The 21,463-nt window shown below is 40.5% G+C and overlaps 1 pseudogene; it reads right to left on the bottom strand.

Annotated features, from left to right (window-relative positions):
* Positions 1–3,476: 3,476 nt before the first annotated feature.
* Positions 3,477–7,247, bottom strand: LOC102490504 (nucleolin-like; annotated as a pseudogene).
* Between the last annotated feature and the right edge of the window lie 14,216 nt (positions 7,248–21,463).

The following is a 21,463-nucleotide window of genomic DNA, read 5'->3' on the forward strand; positions in this document are numbered from 1 at the left end:
TAATGAATAGATACAAGTCACAAATTAATATGTAAAGTCTTTGGGTATAGTTTTAACTTGTGAAGGAAAATTTCCTAGATATAGTATTTATGATACAGAAGGGTTATACTTGGTGTTTTAAGGCTTTTGACACATCTTACTCTAGAAAAGTTTTGGCAATTTATTTCACCCACAGCAGTATAGTGATCCCTTAGCATTTAATGTCTATTTTGGCAAGTAGGTGGATGAAAACAATGTTTTGCTGCTATTTCTTTATTTCTTTCATTTTTAATGACTAGTGAAATTAAACACGTTCTTAAATTGTGGGACATTTGTATTTCTTTTCTTATGTGCATGAATGTATATTCATTTTTATTATCCATTTTTGAAAAAAACTTGCCATTAAAAAGTTTGATTTTTTAAAAGCTCTTTATTAGTAATACTAAAGTTCCTCTACTATAAATGTTGCAAATATTTTTTCTAGATTACCGGTCAACTTTTTACCGTGTTACAGTTTTCTAACAAATACATTTTTACAGAATTATTTATTTTTATTTTATTTCTTCTTATTATTAATTTTACCAGGGAGGGAGGTGGGGGGAAGAGAAAGGGAAAGTGAGAAAACAAGCCGCCAGATCCAGGATTTGAACCATGGTCAGCTATTTGGGAATCCAAATCCAGCACCTTAACCACTGCTCCACCTGTCAACCCCTCAAACAAAGAAATTTTAGATGTTTATGTAGGTGATAATGTCAGCCTTTTCCTTTGGAATTTCTGCCTTTAGTGTCATTATGGAAAGCACTTTCCCACCCAACAATCATTTGAATATTTTCTCTTCATATTTTAATGGTTCCATTTATGCATATTTTGTTTTTATATTTCATGTATATTTAAATACTATCTTAAATTATTTTTTGTCTGAAGTAGAGATATAATTTTTAAATTTTCTACTATTTTTACAAAGTATCAAATTTGTTAATTGAATAATTCATCCTTGTCTCAGAGATTTTAGATACTTTGTTTATCATATTAAGAACTTTTATAAATACTTGGATATATTTCTGGATTTTTCATTTGGTAGAATGAGCTTCTTTGGGTGTTTTCACACTGTTTTTCATACTGTTTTAATTATCATAGCTTAAAATTTTTAATATATATAGTCCCTAAAATAGACAAGTAGGATTATATCAGGCTAAAAAGCTTTCTCACATCAAGAGAAACTATAACTAAAGTGAAAAGACGACCTTCATAATGGGAGAAAATATTTGCAAATTATCCCTCAGATAAGGAATTGAGATCTAGAATATAGGAAACTTATGCAGTTCACCAATATGAAAGAAATAATGCAATTAAAAATGAGCAAATTTGTAAGTAATTTGTAAGTCTGGAAGACTTATAAATGGCCTAAAGCCATATGGGAAACAATTTCAATCTCTCATTAAAACTACAGTGAGAGGGCCCAGCATTTGGCGTAATGACTATGTCACTGGACTCCCATGTACAGTCAACCGTGGTTCGACTGCCGGACCTGGTGGCTTAAACTCATGTCGGGCGTGTGTGTGTGCGTACCCAAGATCCTGGAGATGAGAATGGAGGAGAAGGGATTGTGGCATTGCTATCTTCCCTGGGTGGGGGGGGTGTGATTTCTCACTTTCTGTCTCTCTGTGTTTCAGATGAGTGTATGCACCCAATAGAAAAACCTCTAAACAAACAAACAAACAAAAACTACAGTGAGATATCATATAATCCCGGTTAGAATGGCTAGGATCAAAAAAATAAACAACAATAAGTGTTGGTGAGGCTGCAGTGAAAAGGGAACTCTCTTACACTGTTGGTGGGAATGCAAATTAGTCTAACCATTCTGGAAAACAATGTGGAGATTTCTCAAAAACCTACAAATAGAACTTCCATATGACCCAGTAACCCCACTTCTTGGTATTTATCCAAAGGATAAGAAAACATTTAATCAAAAAGACATTTGCAAATCCATTTTTATTGCAGCATTACTAATAATTGCTAAAAACAAACCAACTTAATTGTCCAAAACTGATGATTGGGTTGAAAAACTGTGCCATACACACACACACACACACACACACACGCAATGATGTTTTACACAGCTATGAAAACAACAACAAAATCTTATCGTTCAACTAAAAATGGATGAATATAGAAGATTTAACATTGAGCAAAGTGAGCCAGACTTTAAAAGATGCACATTGTATATCCCCACTCAATTTGTACTGAGTGTTTGCACTTAATAGCAAAGGTTGAGAGATCTGAAGATGTGATGGTTAAGAGGATCATTGTAGATGCCAGTGGCAGTAAGAGGGGAAAGTAATTTGGCAGAGAGTGGCTGGTGCATGGTGGGTTTGAGACCAAAAAAAGAAAGATTATATCTGATAAACTTCTGTTTACAAGAGAAAAACAAAACTTTTTTTTGTATTGTCTGAAACAGTGTGTATTTGTTAATTTATTTGTCATCAAAGAGCACTTCGCCTAAAAAAGTTCTGACAAGTGTGCAAAATCTTTACAATCTTTTGTGAAATTATAGTTTTTCATAAATTTGTGAGTCATTGTTATAAATATTACTTTGTTTTTGGTACATGTGAAATTACAACTGAAATTCATTTTGTTGATTTTTGAATGAATTGAATAAAGATTTTTCAATTGTTTATATATAGGAAGATAGTTTTTTTCCCATTGCTTCTTCTTTTAATAGTTTCTTGTCATTTTCAAATATATTCATACAAATGCATGAAATTCCATTTAGCATTTCGAAAAGAACTGCTTTATATTTGTAAGTTAACATAGGTATAGTTTGGGCCAGTAGGTGATGTGGTAATTAAGGTGCTGGACCTTACATGGTCCAAGTGATGGGCTTGGTGGCTTGAAAATTAGACTGAACACATGTGCGTGCATGCCCCAAAATCTGAGAGGTGGTGTAGTCATTCCCCTGAGGGATGATTTCTAACTTTTCCTGTATCTTGCTCTCTCTCTGTGTCTCTCTCCGGTGAGCACTTGTACCCTATGGCAAAAAACTGAGAATAAAAAAAAAAGGTATAATTCACCTTTATAAGACCAATATTTTTTTTTCAGAGTTTAGGACTTTTTTAATTTGTCCTAAAGTTATCGAAGCAAAATTCATGATAAAATGTTCTGCTTTTCTCTACAATTCTCCAACACACACACACACACACACACACACTACTTGTAGAAAAAAATGGTTTTGTACATGGAATGAAACAATATAAATTCAAAACTTACAGATAAGGGTTAGCTCTATTGTTCATCTCTTTAAAAAGTTTATGTGAATATCCAGTCAAAACCAACAAGTTTCTCCATTGAAACATTATTTCTATGGCATTCCAATTAGACCACAGGGCTGCACACTGTCTTGGAATGTCCTTAGAAGGCTCTGTCAGTGATCACATAACAGAGTAAAAACCCCAGAGTCCTTTCTTTCAAATGGAAGAGGAAAGACAAAGGAACAGAGACTATTCAAACTTTGTCTTCTTTCCTTGTGGCTTATGGTCTCCTCCTCTTCCTCTGCCTCCTCAGAAGCCACTTCTCCTTCCAAACCCTCCTTGGTCTTTGCCACCAAATCCACCTCTGCTTTCTCTGCCTCTACCTCATCCTCAAAAGCCTCCTCTGCTTCCACCTCGACCCCAGAAGCCACCTTCACCCTTAGGCTTGGCCCAGTCCAAGGTAACTGTTTCCATCAATTTTACCATCTTCCATGGCCTCCTTGGCAGCTTCAGCATCTTCCTCACTGTTGAAGTCCACAAAACCAAACCCTATGGAGGATCCTGTTTCCCAGTCAGTGAATATCCTTGCACAAACAGAGCTGTCAAAAGACTCCTTTAATGTCTCTTCGGTGGTATCCTCAGACAGACCTTTGACAAAGTTTTGGAGAGCTGACTTCTTGCGTTAGGTGATCCCCTGGGTCCTTGAAACTCCAGCCTTATTGCCCAGCTTTCGATTTTCCTTTTATCACAAGAATTTAAAGCTTCTTTAGCATCTTCAAATGAAGCAAATTCTATAAAAGCATACCCTTTAGGTTTGCCATTTTGGCTCTAAGGCACTTTGATAAAAGTTGCCTTCTCAAATACTTCCTGAAGCGTTCCTTCAGTTACATTGTAGGAGAGGTTGCTCAAAACCAGAGTTTTTGATTCACCACTCCAAGTGCTATTCTTTCCACCTCTGTAGTCCTGATTTTGACCTTTCTCTCCAGTGTAGTATAGAGAAGTAGATCGCCCATTAATCTCCATTCCCTGCTTTTCTTCAAAGGTTTTCTCTGAATCAGCTTCTGTTTTAAAGTCAATATAAGCAATCCTTTTACTTTTTCCATCTTTGCTGATTATTCTGATCTCCATGGCATCTTCAACTAATTCTTCTGGTTCATCCTGAGTGAATTTGTAGAGAAGATTTTTTGCATCTTGCTTATTGTCCTTTCCTTTTGGTTTCTCCAGTTTAATTTCATTACCAAAGACTTTTAAACCAGCGACCAAAGCTTTTTCTAAATCTCCAGCAGATTCGAAGTCAACATAGGCAAACTTCCTAGATATACCGATTCTGACATCCACAACAGCAAGGTTGTTTTTAGCAAAACACCACTAATACCAGTTTTTTTTTCTTTTCTTTCTTATTTATTTATTTATTTTTTTGGAGAGGTTTTTGCTATAGGGAGCATGCACTAGCCAGAAAGAAAGAGAGAGACAGAGAGACAGAAAGCAAGAAATCACCTCCCCCAGGGGAGCTGGCCACGCCGCAATCCCTTCTCCTCCATCCTCCTCTTGGGATCTTGGGCACGCATGCACACGCATCTGGCGTGAGTTTAAGCCACTGGGTCCAGGACTTGAACCATGGTCGACTATATGGGAGTCCAGCGACATAGCCATTACACTAACTGGTGGTCCCCATTAATACCAGTTTTTAATTCAGTAATACATTTGTTATTGTTCAGGTTTCCACCAAACAGATGGAAGATTGTAGTTGGTTCTGAGGCTTCCACCTGCTGCTTTTGGCCTCAGGAGTTGCTTTCTGTTTGTCCATTTCCTTCTTTCATTTTTCAGGAACTTCTTTGATAGACTCTTCTTCCTCCTCATCATCATCTTCCTCCTCCTCATCATCTTCATCTTCATCATCCTCTTCCTCTTCCCCTTCAGCCACAGTCTTGGCTTTCACAGGTGCAGAAGTTTTCTTTCCTTTGACTGGTGTGGTCTCCATAGCTTCTTCTTCAGGCTCCTCTTCCTCATCCTCATCCTCATTTTCCTCCTCCTCATCATCCTCATCATCATCCTCTATGACCAGGGTGGCAGCTGCTGCTTTCATTACCACTGGCTCAAATTCATCCTCATCTTTATCTTTATCCTCTTCTTCACTGTCACCGTCTTCCTCTTCATTGCTGTCTCCCTTCTTGGCAATTCTTGCCATTCTTGGTCCCCCTTGGCTGAGGTGGTAGCTCCTTTCTAACCAGGTGTTGCTACCTATGCTTTGCCTGGGGTGGCTCCCTTCTTGCCAAGTGTTATGATTGCTTTGGCTGGTAATGATCTTCTTTGATGGTATGGCAGTGGCCTTTTTGCCTGGGGTGACTGCTGCTTTCTTGGCAGGTGCAGCAACTGCAACCTTTGTTGTTGGAGAAACTACCACCTTCTTTGCTGGAGTTACCTTTTTTGAGGGATGATAACCTCTTCTCCACTGCTACCATTTTCTTTATCTTCTGGCATTTCCTCATCTTTACTGTTTTCTTCTACTTCCTTTGGAGGAGGAGCCATTTTGGGGGGGTCACCTTGATTTTTATCAGCCTTAGTGAGCACTGTAAGCAGAGAATTCTGAGTTAGAGAAGTTCCTAAGAGGATACAACCTTTGGGCTGTGATGAATAAGCTTTGTTAAGGTGAAGAGGAGGGGAATTTACCTGAAAGGTGAACAACAGATGCAAAGATCTCAATGCAGAAAAGAGTATAGTGGTTTTGAGAAACAAGAGGTCAATGTGCCTAGAGCACAGTGGGGAGGGAGTGGTTAAGAAAGGCTGGACTTCCTAATGAAGTTTGAGATCAGTCACTTCAAAGATTTTGAGTTTTATTATAAGTTCAATTAGAAGCCATGAAGGTACAAAGTGTGAGGATAGCATGAGGGAATTTGTGTTTCAGCTGGATCTCTCTGCTCCTGAATTCACTTATATTTATATTTACTCTCTATACCCAAGGTTGGTGGTCTTCCAGCAAGTATTCTCTGTATGAATTAGGGACTGGTCTTTATTTGTTAAACACGTAATGATTTGTGATTGGATTCGGGAATTTATTGAACACTCATTGAGCACCCAATCTTTGCCAAACATTTAATAGCTAGTGGGAATATAAGTAGGTATGAGAAAGGATCCCTTAAGGAGTTCCCACCTAAAGGGAAGAGAGAGAATTAAATGTAATTAGAACTCAATGTAATTTTAGACATACTCTAACAGTTATATATAATATATTACAGAATCAAAAGAAGGCCCCAAATGTAGTGGGTATGGGGGTGCAGGGCACAGGCAGAAGAGATCAGGGGTGGAAAAGTGTCCCAAAGGAAGTGACACAGAAGTGGGATTTTGGCAATTAAGTTCCCTGTCTGTAAAACCAAGAAATAAAAGGAGAACAATATGCACATCTCCCAGAGGCATGAAGGAGAGAATGACCCATTGACTGCAATAATAAACACTTTAGTAAGTTAGACTTTAGAGAGCAGAATGGAAGACTTTAGTGAGAGAATGTAAGGAAATGAGACATGTAGGTAGGGATATAAATGAGGAAAGGGACCATATCCTGTACCTAGAAGGAAAGGGTACAATTAAAGGATTCTAAGTAGCAAAGTTACATGATCAAGTTTGCTTTTATGAAAATGTAAACTTTGTGGTTATATAAATATACCAGATCCTGTTATTATGAGTGAGGAAGGGGAGCCAGTACTATGGTGGAGGGAATATTGTGGTATGAGCTATGTCAGTCCTTGGGATGGTCTTAGACGAAGAGGGTGAAGTAGGAAGGAACTAGCTGGATTCCAAAGTAGATGGAAGAGACATTAACTCAGATGCATTGTATGGTTGGTTTGTAGAAGAAAAGGATTAAGTTCACCTGGGATATATTGCTTTAAGGCAGGTTCTGGAAATCTTTTTCTGTAATGAACCAGACAGTAAATATTTTAGGCTTTGTTGGCCTCTATCACAACTGTTGTACTCACCTCTATTTTTGTACAGTGAAAGTAGCCATAGCAATATATAAATGATAGGTGTGGCTGTACTCCAACATAACACGGCCTGAGGAGAATAGGTCTGCTTTAGTTCACAGGCTGCTGTTTGCCAACCCCTGGTTTGAGGTATCTAGGGGAATTTACCTGAAAGGTGAACAACAGATGCAAAGATCTCAATGCAGAAAAGAGTATAGTGGTTTTGAGAAACAAGAGGTCAATGTGCCTAGAGCACAGTGGGGAGGGAGTGGTTAAGAAAGGCTGGACTTCCTAATGAAGTTTGAGATCAGTCATCAAAAAGATTTTGAGTTTTATTATGTTCAATTAGAAGCCATGAAGGTACAAAGTGTGAGGATAGCATGAGGGAATTTGTGTTTCAGCTGGATCTCTCTGCTCCTGAATTCACTTATATTTATATTTACTCTCTATACCCAAGGTTGGTGGTCTTCCAGCAAGTATTCTCTGTATGAATTAGGGACTGGTCTTTATTTGTTAAACACGTAATGATTTGTGATTGGATTCGGGAATTTATTGAACACTCATTGAGCACCCAATCTTTGCCAAACATTTAATAGCTAGTGGGAATATAAGTAGGTATGAGAAAGGATCCCTTAAGGAGTTCCCACCTAAAGGGAAGAGAGAGAATTAAATGTAATTAGAACTCAATGTAATTTTAGACATACTCTAACAGTTATATATAATATATTACAGAATCAAAAGAAGGCCCCAAATGTAGTGGGTATGGGGGTGCAGGGCACAGGCAGAAGAGATCAGGGGTGGAAAAGTGTCCCAAAGGAAGTGACACAGAAGTGGGATTTTGGCAATTAAGTTCCCTGTCTGTAAAACCAAGAAATAAAAGGAGAACAATATGCACATCTCCCAGAGGCATGAAGGAGAGAATGACCCATTGACTGCAATAATAAACACTTTAGTAAGTTAGACTTTAGAGAGCAGAATGGAAGACTTTAGTGAGAGAATGTAAGGAAATGAGACATGTAGGTAGGGATATAAATGAGGAAAGGGACCATATCCTGTACCTAGAAGGAAAGGGTACAATTAAAGGATTCTAAGTAGCAAAGTTACATGATCAAGTTTGCTTTTATGAAAATGTAAACTTTGTGGTTATATAAATATACCAGATCCTGTTATTATGAGTGAGGAAGGGGAGCCAGTACTATGGTGGAGGGAATATTGTGGTATGAGCTATGTCAGTCCTTGGGATGGTCTTAGACGAAGAGGGTGAAGTAGGAAGGAACTAGCTGGATTCCAAAGTAGATGGAAGAGACATTAACTCAGATGCATTGTATGGTTGGTTTGTAGAAGAAAAGGATTAAGTTCACCTGGGATATATTGCTTTAAGGCAGGTTCTGGAAATCTTTTTCTGTAATGAACCAGACAGTAAATATTTTAGGCTTTGTTGGCCTCTATCACAACTGTTGTACTCACCTCTATTTTTGTACAGTGAAAGTAGCCATAGCAATATATAAATGATAGGTGTGGCTGTACTCCAACATAACACGGCCTGAGGAGAATAGGTCTGCTTTAGTTCACAGGCTGCTGTTTGCCAACCCCTGGTTTGAGGTATCTGGGGGACTTCCAGATGTGGATAACTGTTAGATATTCAGAAAAACCAATCTGAAGAGAGGAGCTCAGATTTAGAGAACAAAGTTCAGAAATTGGTATATAGATAATAGATCACCACCAACAACCCAAATTCTAAGTAGTAGATGTGATTTGTTAGGCTAAAGAAATATATACATACATTTAAACTAAATTTTAATGCCTTAAGGAGGCAAAACCTCATCATTTTATTACAAGCACCACCACACATTGTGTTCTATCTATTGATACTAATCTTTTAATGTTACCTTTTCATTTCCTCTAGCCATTTGAATTTTCAACACATTATATTGATACCTTTTGAGTTTTAGAGTAGGAAAGGAGGATGGAAGGGCTATATAGTGGTATAGCAGAAAAACACATGTTCTATGAGACCAACCCACGTGGAAGATTCCGGGTTTGTATTCAGAAACATCCCTGAGTAAGCCAGGCATGTGTGTACCCATGACCTGGGGCAGAATGAAGCTCAGAATAGACCGCGATGTCAGGACCTTGATGGGCGGGAGGCTGTCTCTCTGTCTCTCTCTCTGTGTCCCTCACTTATGGAAGATATAAACAAATTTTAAAAAGAAGAAGAAGAAAAGCAGGTTGATCAAGTACAAATATTGAAGATTACTAACATTTAAGGGGAAAGTAGAAGAACCTGCAAAGAAAGAACAAGAAATAGGTTCAGTTTGAAACAGAAATTGCTTAAAGAAGAAAATTATTCTACCAAAAATTAGTGTACGATAAAACACTTCAAGACTAAGATTATACACTGCCTTCCTAGGAAGGCCTTAGCAATCATTCCAAAATTTCTGTTAATAAGAACTCTAGTCTGTATTGATACACTCATCCCCATAAAATTTAGCATTTGTCTTTAATTACATTGCTTGATTGTATCATTCATTCTCTTAGAGCCTCTTGTAGCTAACTCTTAATTCCCCAATGAGTTTATAAATCCCTTGAGGTCTAGGACTACTTGTTTCTCACACTTAAGTATTTCCCACAAATCCTAACATAGTAACAAATGCATGGCAGACATTCAACAAATTGTTGATTGGATATGACTTATTTCCAAGATGGAAAGAGTACTAGCTGGTGCTTTAAGGAAATAGAATGTTTGGTTTTATATTTAAGTTTCTGGAGCTTGAATTGTTTAGCCAGATTCTCATCAGTAACCTGCCCATCCTTTTCCCTCCTTCTGCCCTCCCCACAAATTTATTTTCCTTTGGCAATCCCATGTAACCCTAGAACCAATCCATCCTACCACACGTGGAGTTCCTGTCAAGTGTTCTACTTTCTCTTCAATGATTTCTCTTATTTCCTACTTATTTATCCTAATGCATTGTCCTTTTGACCCAAAGAATTATTTAATGGTTTTCACAGAAGGTGTGTGGAAAAGTAGCCTTCCTCAACTTAACCGTAATAGTACTTTGTATATTTTCAGACTGCTTTTCAGGCAAGAAAGAATTTACCTCTTAAAGAATCCCTGCTAAACAGTTAAGCATCTAAAAGTCTATTAGGAAGCTGAGGAGGTGGGAAGGGGGAGGTGAATCCATGAGATAAAGGACTGGCCAAATCTCCCTGAGGAAGTCACTGCTCTGACTCTGTGAAGCTCTTCCCTCAGGATTCCATCATTCCTCATACCTGGAGTCATTTTGACTGTTAGGCATAAGGCATACCATGTAAGAAGTTGGTGCCAAAGACTTCTGTTAAAAACTTTTCAGTGGAGTAATTCCTTCCATTTTCAGTGGTGAATTGACCCTTTCCAGGGTAGTAAGGTGGCTCTGTCTAAGGAACCCTCTTAAAAGTAGACTTTCATGTCTAGTGACATAAAAAGTAAAGTGCATGTCAGGGAGTTTACTCACCCTCATGCATTTACTTAATAATCTCCTGACATTTAAATTAGAGAACAAAAAACAGAGACTGCTGCTTCATGGAGTTAACACACTAAGAAAATACTAGCCCAAATTCTGTACCATTTGAGCATATAAGCATCTTCTTATATAATAAAGTACTTCTCACATTAAACCCAAAGATAACTTTTTGATATCTCACCTAATCAAAGTCTAGCCAAAAGGAAAGCTCTCTCTCTCTGAATAATTTGTAAATCAAAAATACAATTAAAAATAGAGAAACATATTAATAAATGTAAGAATAACCCTTCAAATAAATTCTATTAAACTGTATGCCCACAGCAGCTGGTAACCTTCTGACATTCTTATCTCCTAAACTTTTTGTTTTCTATCCATCTGTTAGGTATTAAACAATGTCAGTTCTGGCTTCACAATGCTAGCTCTACCCCGTCAAACTAGACTAAATAGAACTAAATTCAATTACTACATTAAGATATATTCTGCCTTACTGAAAAACAAAATATCTCCTTTTACTTTAAATCAAAAGGCATGCTTGAGTTATGTTCCTTCCGATAACTACAGCTTCTGAGAGGGACTAGGTAAGTTGGAGGTACATGCATTTCTTCATGGATACTTTCTATAGGAACTTAAGTCCCTCCATATCATAAGTTATCAAATATAGCTTAGGAATTTGCATATTTTGGCCACAATCACACCATGTGAAATCTAAGTTAGAACTCGGGGTGTGCTGGGATATAGTTTGAAAGGCTACAAATCAGCATCTGGAGAGTACCAGTTTTGTTACAGAAGAATGTCCCTCTTCTGGCCAAAACAATTGTGAAAATTGATGAATGCCTCAGGAGAAAGTGAGTGAAGGTATGTAGAGAGAGAGAGAATAAGAATGGACATCAGCTCTAGTGAGCACCCACTAAGCATAAGAAGACCTACTTGGAATGAGCCAAGAGGAGCTGGAAATGTATCCTGTTCCAAGAGCTCCCATTCTATTCCACATGACATGTCATCAAGCCATCAAATTCACTCTTTTAAGATGAGGCATTCTACATATGTATAATAGAAATCTTTAACAGCAAGAAGGTACAATTGTTCATTCACAGTAGTCAGCTGCCAAATCCAATCACACTAGTCAGGGGCCATCAAGCTGCCCCGTCCCAAGTCATTTCAGAAGCTATAACTAAATTAGCAGGGCAATGAGGGGTGTCCATTTATGGGTTAACTGCCAGGGCTGGATGCTAGTTAGGGTGGGAATAATTGATATTTTTAGTCTTTCATTGCTGAAAGGAAGGCATGACACACTTGCTTTCCATTCAAGGTATAAATAAAGTTGACTTTTAAGTGGTTCTTTTAAAATTAAAAATAAAACAGGATTGGGCATGGCAAGAATCATGAAGTGGTCTATACCTGCCAGTTTAGGAAATACTGACATTAAGAAAATGAAGTGCTGGAAGACAGCTTAGATCGACCTTTAATTTTCTATTGAATGACCTTCTCTTGCCTTTCTCTATGGCCAGCCCCTGGCATATGAGCTGGAAGTTAGATCTCCCACTCAATTCTGCAGAAACGTAAAAGATCTCTGCCTTCCTCAACCCTACCCCCAGTTTCTACATCCTCCTGTATGACCAGAAGAAAATGGATTTCTGTTGAGCCATGGGATTCTGCTGCTGTTGTAGCTCAGTCTGCATCATAAGATTCCATAGCTGTCCACAGGGGAAGATAAGGTAAGATAGAAATCATTGTATGTATAAACACTGGTGGAGAAGAATGCCCAGAAAAGACTTCCTGTATGAGGAGGCTGTGCCTCTAGGTCACAGACTGTGTTTTTCAGGTCCACTGGGATCACCTTCCATTTGGAACCTCCATTAGGGTGTCTATGAATCTAGGCAGGCTAGTGGGTACCCCTCCTCGCTCACAAGCAGCAGGCACTCCCTGGGTTTCTGATTCACTAGCCTCCTGATGGTGATCAGAGCACCAAGAAGGGACTAATTTAAAAACCAAACAATGTGGTAATTGCCCCTGGTCACCAGGTTGCCTTGCTTTTGGAGGGCCGCTGTTTCCGATTAGTGGGGCCTGGATCTGATGAGGACTAACAAAGTGTAACGAATGATCAAAGCGACAGTTACAACAGCGCGAGTGCCCAGTGATTGATCTGGATGACATAATAATGATAACCAATGAGGTGAGGTGGGTGGTGGTCCCCTCCAGGTAAGGATGGGGGTGGGCCCCAGACAGGTCAGGACTTTCTTCTGTTTAGGGAAAAAGAGGTCATAGGGTGGGAGCAGAGGCACGTGGAGAGGAAAGAATGAAATACTCATACTTGAAGCTTTAGGATGAGAAGAAAAGGAGTAAGCCATGCCTGAGAATGAGATCCTGGTTCAGAGATGGAGGTAAAGATTACTAGTCCTGGCTCAGCCACATCATGCAGGAAGTGAGGTGCCATCGCACAATGCTGGAGACATGTGTGAATGTCCAGCTTCAGGTTTTGAGTTAACTCGGGTACTCAGGGAATGCCGGTGGCACAGCCACAATCCTGGCTGACTGAAAGGTTTGGGGAGTAAGGCAAGGAGGAACTCTACTGGGGGTCTCTCTCTGTCCCTTTCTCTCTCATGAAGTATTTGAATAAATTTTCTTCTGAGTTAACTTGGGCACCTGGTTGGACACTTCCGCCTTTTTCTTCTTGTAAGCCTTGTCTTGACCATTGCCCACCTTTCCAGAGGGTTCCTCGTGGGCAGTATCGCTGGCTCTGGAGTTGTGGATGGAGGAGGCAGAGGCTGATCATCAACCTGACTCCAGAATCAATAGGCACAATTATTACCAACTCCAAGGTTCATCCATGATCAAAATGAAGAGATTCCATCTATGACTCAACATAAATTCCTCTTCTAAGAAAAGACTGACAAGCTTTTTTCAGCATGGAATCAATGTTAGGAATCTGTCTAGTCTTTGATGCTATTTTGCTTACTGAATAAAGAAAAAACTTTATTCTCTCCATGAAAAACAAGGTATTGGGAACCAGCAGTTAGCGTAATGGCTATGTCGCTGGACTCCCACGTAGTCAACCGCGGTTCGTGTCCCGGACCCGGTGGCTTAAAACTCACGCCGGGAGCGTGTGCGTGCGTGCCCAAGATCCCGAGAGGAGAATGGAGGAGAAGGGATTGCGGCGTGACCATCCCCCCTGGGGGGTGATTTCTCGCTTTCTGTCTCTATGTCTCTCTCTGTCTGTCTGGCGAGCGCACGCGCCCTACAGTGAAAAATCTCTCCAAAAAAAATAAAACAAGGTAGTATTTTTTTTTTAAAGGGCAGGTTCTCACAAATAGGTTTTAGGTAATGTTCAGTGCAGTTAAATGTGATGTCTTCTCATTCCTGACCCAGTCTACTGATGGATGTACAGGCAAAGACTGTCTATAAAAGTTTACATTTTAAGAAGTTTATTTTGAAGCCCAACTGAAATGTGCTGTTTCGCTCAGTATAAGATCTAGGACCTCAGGCATTTCAAATCATAGGTTTTTCAGTTCTGCTTCTGCTCAAGGACTGATAACATGTTCTTTTGTTTATTTCCATATGGAGGCTACAGACATAGCACAGGGGAAGGAGGGGAAGAGAAAAGAAGTGAGAGAAAGGAACAGTCCAATATATTCTTTTTTTTTTCTTTTAGGGAGGCTGTTGCTATAGGGTGCATATGTTCGCCAGAAAGACAGAGAGAGACAGAGAGACAGAAAGCGAGAAATCACCCCCCAGGGGGCTGGCCATACTGCAATCCCTTCTCCTCCATTCTCCTCTCGGGATCCTGAGCACGCACGCACATGTGCCCGGCGTGAGTTTTAAGCCACCAGGTCGGGACTTGAACCATGGTCAACTACATGGGAGTTCAGCGACATAGCCATTACGCTCACTGCTGGTCTCCAGGCCACTACTTTCTAATAGGCAGTGAATACTAGTATCGGTCTCATTACCCCATCCTGACCGTCTCACTGAATAGCCCAAACTCTTTGCTAGTGAGGACCATAGCAGCCACACACAGGGGGAGGCAGTGCCGCATAGGACAAGAGCCACTCCACCACTCACTAGCTCTGAGATATTGTCCAAGATCCTCCATCTCTCCAGGCCATCTTCTCCCCATCTTTAAAACAGCAATGCTTTCTGCTGCCCGCACAAGTTTGCCATAAGGATCTACTGAACCATAGCTGTAAAAACACGCCCGTGAAGTGTTAGGTCCCTGCACAAATGGGAGGCTTTGCTGATTACCATTTGGCAGATGCAAAGCTTTGCACTGTTGACACAATTGTCCTTTATGACACTTGGCAATTTGGGCATGGCTGACAAACAGGGGAAAGGTGGGAACATTTGCCTCTAACTTCAGTTTTAAAATAAACTTTAAAAGGTTTTTCACAAAACTTGCCAAATGCAGTGGGCCCAGGTTTTGCCTAGCTCCTCATGCATACTGGCACATTTTCCCTGAACATCTCCTCAGGCCTCCCTACCCCTCCCTGATCCCTTTTCCCACTCCGGCCTTATTTAAACAATAAATAAATAAAAAATGGGGCAGGCAGGTGTTGTGGTGGTTGGTGGCGCTGGACTCCCACATGGCCGACAGTGGTTCGGGTCCTGGACCTGGTGGCTCACTTTCTCACTTTCTCTCTCTCACACTCACTCTCCCTCTCTGGTCAAATTAAAGGAAGGAGGGGAAGAGAAAAGAAGTGAGAGAAAGGAACAGTCCAATATATTCTTTTTTTTTTCTTTTAGAGAGGTTTTTGCTATAGGGTGCATATGTTCGCCAGAAAGACAGAGAGAGACAGAGAGACAGAAAGCGAGAAATCACCCCCCAGGGGGCTGGCCATACTGCAATCCCTTCTCCTCCATTCTCCTCTCGGGATCCTGAGCACGCACGCACATGTGCCCGGCGTGAGTTTTAAGCCACCAGGTCGGGACTTGAACCATGGTCAACTACATGGGAGTTCAGCGACATAGCCATTACGCTCACTGCTGGTCTCCAGGCCACTACTTTCTAATAGGCAGTGAATACTAGTATCGGTCTCATTACCCCATCCTGACCGTCTCACTGAATAGCCCAAACTCTTTGCTAGTGAGGACCATAGCAGCCACACACAGGGGGAGGCAGTGCCGCATAGGACAAGAGCCACTCCACCACTCACTAGCTCTGAGATATTGTCCAAGATCCTCCATCTCTCCAGGCCATCTTCTCCCCATCTTTAAAACAGCAATGCTTTCTGCTGCCCGCACAAGTTTGCCATAAGGATCTACTGAACCATAGCTGTAAAAACACGCCCGTGAAGTGTTAGGTCCCTGCACAAATGGGAGGCTTTGCTGATTACCATTTGGCAGATGCAAAGCTTTGCACTGTTGACACAATTGTCCTTTATGACACTTGGCAATTTGGGCATGGCTGACAAACAGGGGAAAGGTGGGAACATTTGCCTCTAACTTCAGTTTTAAAATAAACTTTAAAAGGTTTTTCACAAAACTTGCCAAATGCAGTGGGCCCAGGTTTTGCCTAGCTCCTCATGCATACTGGCACATTTTCCCTGAACATCTCCTCAGGCCTCCCTACCCCTCCCTGATCCCTTTTCCCACTCCGGCCTTATTTAAACAATAAATAAATAAAAAATGGGGCAGGCAGGTGTTGTGGTGGTTGGTGGCGCTGGACTCCCACATGGCCGACAGTGGTTCGGGTCCTGGACCTGGTGGCTCACTTTCTCACTTTCTCTCTCTCACACTCACTCTCCCTCTCTGGTCAAATTAAAATAAGTAAATAACTATATACATAAATAAAGTTAAATAAAATAATTCTTTAAAAAAGTTTAATAAAATAAATTAAAAACGAATAATAAGCAAACCCATGTAATTTCTCTTTTTAATAATCCCTATGCAGACTGACACATCTTGACATGAAGATGGTTGCATTGGTGCAGCCTGTGGCTCTGATGAATTGGTAGGCCTTGTCTGGTCAGGGGCCACAACACTGATGCTCCTCCTGAAACCACACATTGCCAAGGCTCACCTGCATCACCCAGGCCCCTGGACTATCCCTGATGTTGGTCCAGGCATTCCCCTAACAGCTTTACATTGTCGCTCTGTTTTCCTGAAGGCTCTTGGAAAATCATTAGCGGTGACAACATATTTTCCAGAGCTCTAAGATTTTTCTTCCTGGTGACTTTTAAACCTCTCTGAGGCTCCCTGTCCCATCAACGCCTAACCTTTGGGGCTACCAGCATATTCAACTTAATTTTAATATTTTAACCATTTAAATAGTTAACAGTAGAATTTAGACCTCACCCCCCTCCCCAAGCCCCCATTGCCTATGTGTTTGAGGTTGTCAGATCAAGATGAAAAAAATACCTCTAATTGTTTCCAGAGAATACATGACACTCCTGCTCTGGGTGAAAGTCGGTATAACATATTTTCACAAAGGACCTCAGGGGGGGCCGGTGGGAGATTCCTGGAAGCCATGCTTCTTTGTACATTCCAATCCACTGAAAAATAAAACTCAGTTTCAAAACGGAACCAGGAACTTTCACTCCCTTAGGTTATTCCTGAATGAATAGCTATAGCTGGTTTTATTTTATTTTTCCAACACACAAAATTTCTTTTCAGATCTTAGTAGGCTTTTGTCTTGGTATTATATATCAGAAAGCAAACACCTTGGCCCAAAGGAAGTGACAACAGTTCATTGGAATACAAAAGACGTGGATCCTTCTATACCTCATTTGACATGACAATCTATGTGTTGTTATTTTTCTATCTCCAGGAATAGCTTCCTCCTCAAAAATGTCCTCCTCTGGGCCTAAAATTCCATCACTAGGAGATGTGATATAGAAGATTCACTGGTTTTTAGAAGTTGTGCAATTATCAGGTTGTCTGAAAAGGCATGACACATTTTTGCATAGAAAAAACATAGAAAAACTACGTTGTGACTTTTCCAACAACCCGATAAAATACAACTACAACTGCTGGCAGTTCACATCTTAGTAAGACTGTGAGGAGGAAAGTTTCCAAACTGTCTGAATGGCACTCAATTAGGAAAAGAGGTGGGAAATGTTGCCGGTGGTGGGGGGAGGGGAAGGAGAACAAAGAATAAAAAAAGGCATAAACTCTACATTTATTTACACCTGTCGTGTGCCAGACTCCTCTTACTCACTACCTCATATAATCTTCATAGCATTCCAGAGAGGTAGATTTTTGAGCCCATTTTAAAGATGAAGAGACTGAGATTCAAATCGGCTAAGGGAATCACTCAGGGTCACACAGAGAATACCTACATTGATCTTACTGATTTCTCTGTGTCAATATATGCAGACCCAAATCCAAATATTCTTTCAACCAACCCATGTTTCTTGCAGTGCATACGTATTTTTGTGATGTTTTCTGTAATAAATATTAAACTAATATATACTTATTAAATTGGAGAAGGTTTTCCTGTGTGCCACCACTTCGTTTTATCTGGAAAACTTCCAGAAATAGCCACCACAATTTGAGAAGTGGTTCCAAGCTAAAGATTAACATTTCTTGAGAGCAAGAATGGACCGCAGACTGTCCCACCGCTAGCTTCCTCCCTTTGGTGCCTCCTATAGTCAGGGACTGGGACAGCAATGCTTGGAGACCAGGGAAATCAGCCCCAGGACCTGGAATACACAGCTATCCGCTAGTATTGGTTTATTTCTTCTGAGAAAGAGAGAGATCCACATATAGATAGAGGGAACAAAAGGGGCACCTTCGACAGAGTCCTCACCCTGCCACCCATCCTGGTCTCATCACAGAGGTCCCCAGATGTGATCCCAGGACTTTTCCTAAGTAGATCTGGTTGCATCATGGATGCACTACCACCTGGCCCCTCATCGTTTCCCTTTGAAACCCTACTTGAGCAAAGAAGAACCTATTTATTTCTGAGGCTAGACTTCAGCAGTGTTCCCAAATCACACGCTTAGACCAGGGCTCTCCTTTACAAAGATTTCACTGACCTGCAGGGAAAAATCTAGTACACTTTCCATCTAGTCTTCTTAGCTTAGATCATCTTTTATATGTGCATGTTTTCTTTTTCCTGCAGATAAATCTCTGTTCAAGTACGTAATGGTCCTGTCTTATTTTTATTTTAGGAAATGGTGGGGAGAGCAAATAGAAATTTAATTTTTATTAAAATCCTTACTTGGTAAAAAGGCAAGCTACCATGTGAGAATGCCTCTCTAGGATACCCATACTTTTGTAAAAAGAAGTCCATTCAAGGAAATGTGGAATGTTACATAAACCGTGGTAGTAGCATCACATTGTGGCCCCAGGTGCAGCAGTTTCAAATGAGTAAAATAGAACTACATTGACTTGGAAAAATCACCAAGATCAAGCAAAAAATAAAACAAAATGAAAGAACACAAAGTATGATAAAAATACAGTACCATGCCTTCTTTTTAAAAAAATTATTTTCCAAAGAACTATTTTATTTCACTTTATTTATTTTAATTTGACTAGAGTGAGAGAGAAAGAGAGAAAGTGAGAAAGCAAGCCACCAGATACAGTACTTGAACCACAGTTGGTTATGTGGGAGTCCAGCGCCCTTAACCACTGAGCTACCTGCCTGCCCTGAGAATCATGCCTTCTATGTGTAAACAACCCATACAAAGTATGTACTTCTCTATAGACCTATGTACGTTCGCAAATGGGGAGAAATATCTGGATGGAGAAAGAGCAACTGAGAACAGTACTTCCGTTTTTGGAAGACACTGAGATTAGATGACTATCATCAGAGATTTGCTTGATTTATTACATCAATGACAATTTTTTTGTTTTTAAGGGAGTTTTCTTTGCTATAGTGCACATGCACTCGCTGGAGAAACAGAGACAGAGAGACAAAAAGTGAAAAATCCCCCCCAGGGCAATGGCCACACCACAGTCCCTTTTCCTCCATCCTCCTCTGAGGAGATGTGCACACACATATGCTCAGTCTGAGTTTTAAGCCACCAGGTCCAGGACTCGAACTACTGATGACTATGTGGGAGTCCAGCAACTATTATTAAACCATCTGCTGGTCTGATCAATTGACCTTTTCAAATAAAGAGAACATGTATAACTATTACACAAACAATTAGAAAACAAATCAAGTTTCAACGTTTCAAATCTTTTGTCATCCTCACTTTTTACAATTATACTTATCATGATTACTATTTATTTATTTAGGTTTTTGCCATAGGGCACATGCATTTGCCAAGGAGAGACAGTAAGAGGGAGAATGAGAAGTCAGTCCTCAGGGGAATGGCCATGCCACAATCCCTTCTCCTCCATTCTCTTCTCAGGATTGTGGGCTCGCACGCACACTCAGGCAGCATGATTTGCAAACTTCAATGTCTGTACTCTAACCGTAGTCAGCTATGGGGGATTCCAGTACCTTAACCACCAGACATCCTGCTGGCCTTTATCACGGTTATTACTATTATGCATATGAATTCTACCGGTCTGGGAAAGCCAAAATCTGAGTGTCACTAGGCTAGCGTCCAGGAACATGAGAGAGTGTATGAAATGGTGACTGTTAACAACTGTCACCCTGATAGTCAGGAATTGTAAAAAGGCAGTATAACAACTAATCGAACATTTTGAATACAACACATGACTTTTATGCATATCATATAGATGAATGAAAGTTTAATTCTTTCAAACTCAGTGTGGCAATATTTCACGCCTAACAGTTTGCAAAATGTGTGTGTCTATTAACACTGTTTTCTCTAATGTTTTCCAAAGCACCTAAAATTATTATTCTATGTTTTTTATTTAGGGAAAATGAGGTACTGGTTTTGAGAGGATGCCTTGGCTGCTCCACTGCAAGCAGCACATACATTCGGGTTTGCAAGAACCATTGGGGATCCCCTCCCATTCACTCAGTCCTGGACTCTCTAAAGCAAAGTCTGGCCATCAGCTCTGCCGCAGCCTGGAACGGGCCCAAGTCCCATTTTCAAGCCTTTGTGTCTTATGTCATTGCCGGCCCCATACACTAGACTTGGAATCAACATCAAGGTAAGCCTTAGGGAGAGATCAGATTTGTAGAACTGGAAACTTCAGGCCAATAGATGGCGGTTCTTTGGATATTCGATCCGAAAGCCCCAGCTGGGCGGTGGGGAGTGAGGTGGGAGCTGAGCTAACAGATTGGTACCAGAGACCGGCCCTGCTTCTAGAATTGTTCCAGGCCCTGGTGCAACCAAAAGCCACAGACTTGGTAAAGGACAAACATCTCTGCTGCTTGGTGTACATCAATCACTGCCCTTAGCCAAGCCCGGACCAGGGGTCTGAATTCTTAACACAGGGGAGCAGTCATTCCCCTTTCCTACAGCCTTGGGTTATAAAACATGGGGACATCATTTTGTCCCCCTTGGACCTCAAATGTAGAGCCCCCAGAACTCTGTTTATTGTTTCCTAGTTATCGATCAAAATTTCACCCGTTTTTCTTTATTAATTAGTATAAAACAGATGTTAGCAGGATATCCTGGTCTCATAAAACTGAGGGAAGATCAGCTCAGATCCATATTCTACCCCCTGTAGGAGTCCAATCCCTCACTAAGAGTTCCGGACATTCGATGTTAACAGGGATCAAAAGGGTGAGTGCATGTCTGAGCTCCCTGTCTCTGTATGACACCCAGTCCCACCGTCTCACAACTTGTGATCTCAGGCAAGTCATTTGACATCTCTGTGCCTTGATTCTTCTCTTTTGCATAATATATAATAGTACCCCATAGGGTTATTGTTTTAAAGAATTATTTAATTTAATTTAATTTATTTATTTTAATTTGAC

The sequence above is a fragment of the Tupaia chinensis genome, unplaced genomic scaffold (genome assembly GCF_000334495.1).
Source record: "Tupaia chinensis unplaced genomic scaffold, TupChi_1.0 Scaffold148723_1, whole genome shotgun sequence".
Classification (NCBI taxonomy): domain Eukaryota; kingdom Metazoa; phylum Chordata; class Mammalia; order Scandentia; family Tupaiidae; genus Tupaia; species Tupaia belangeri.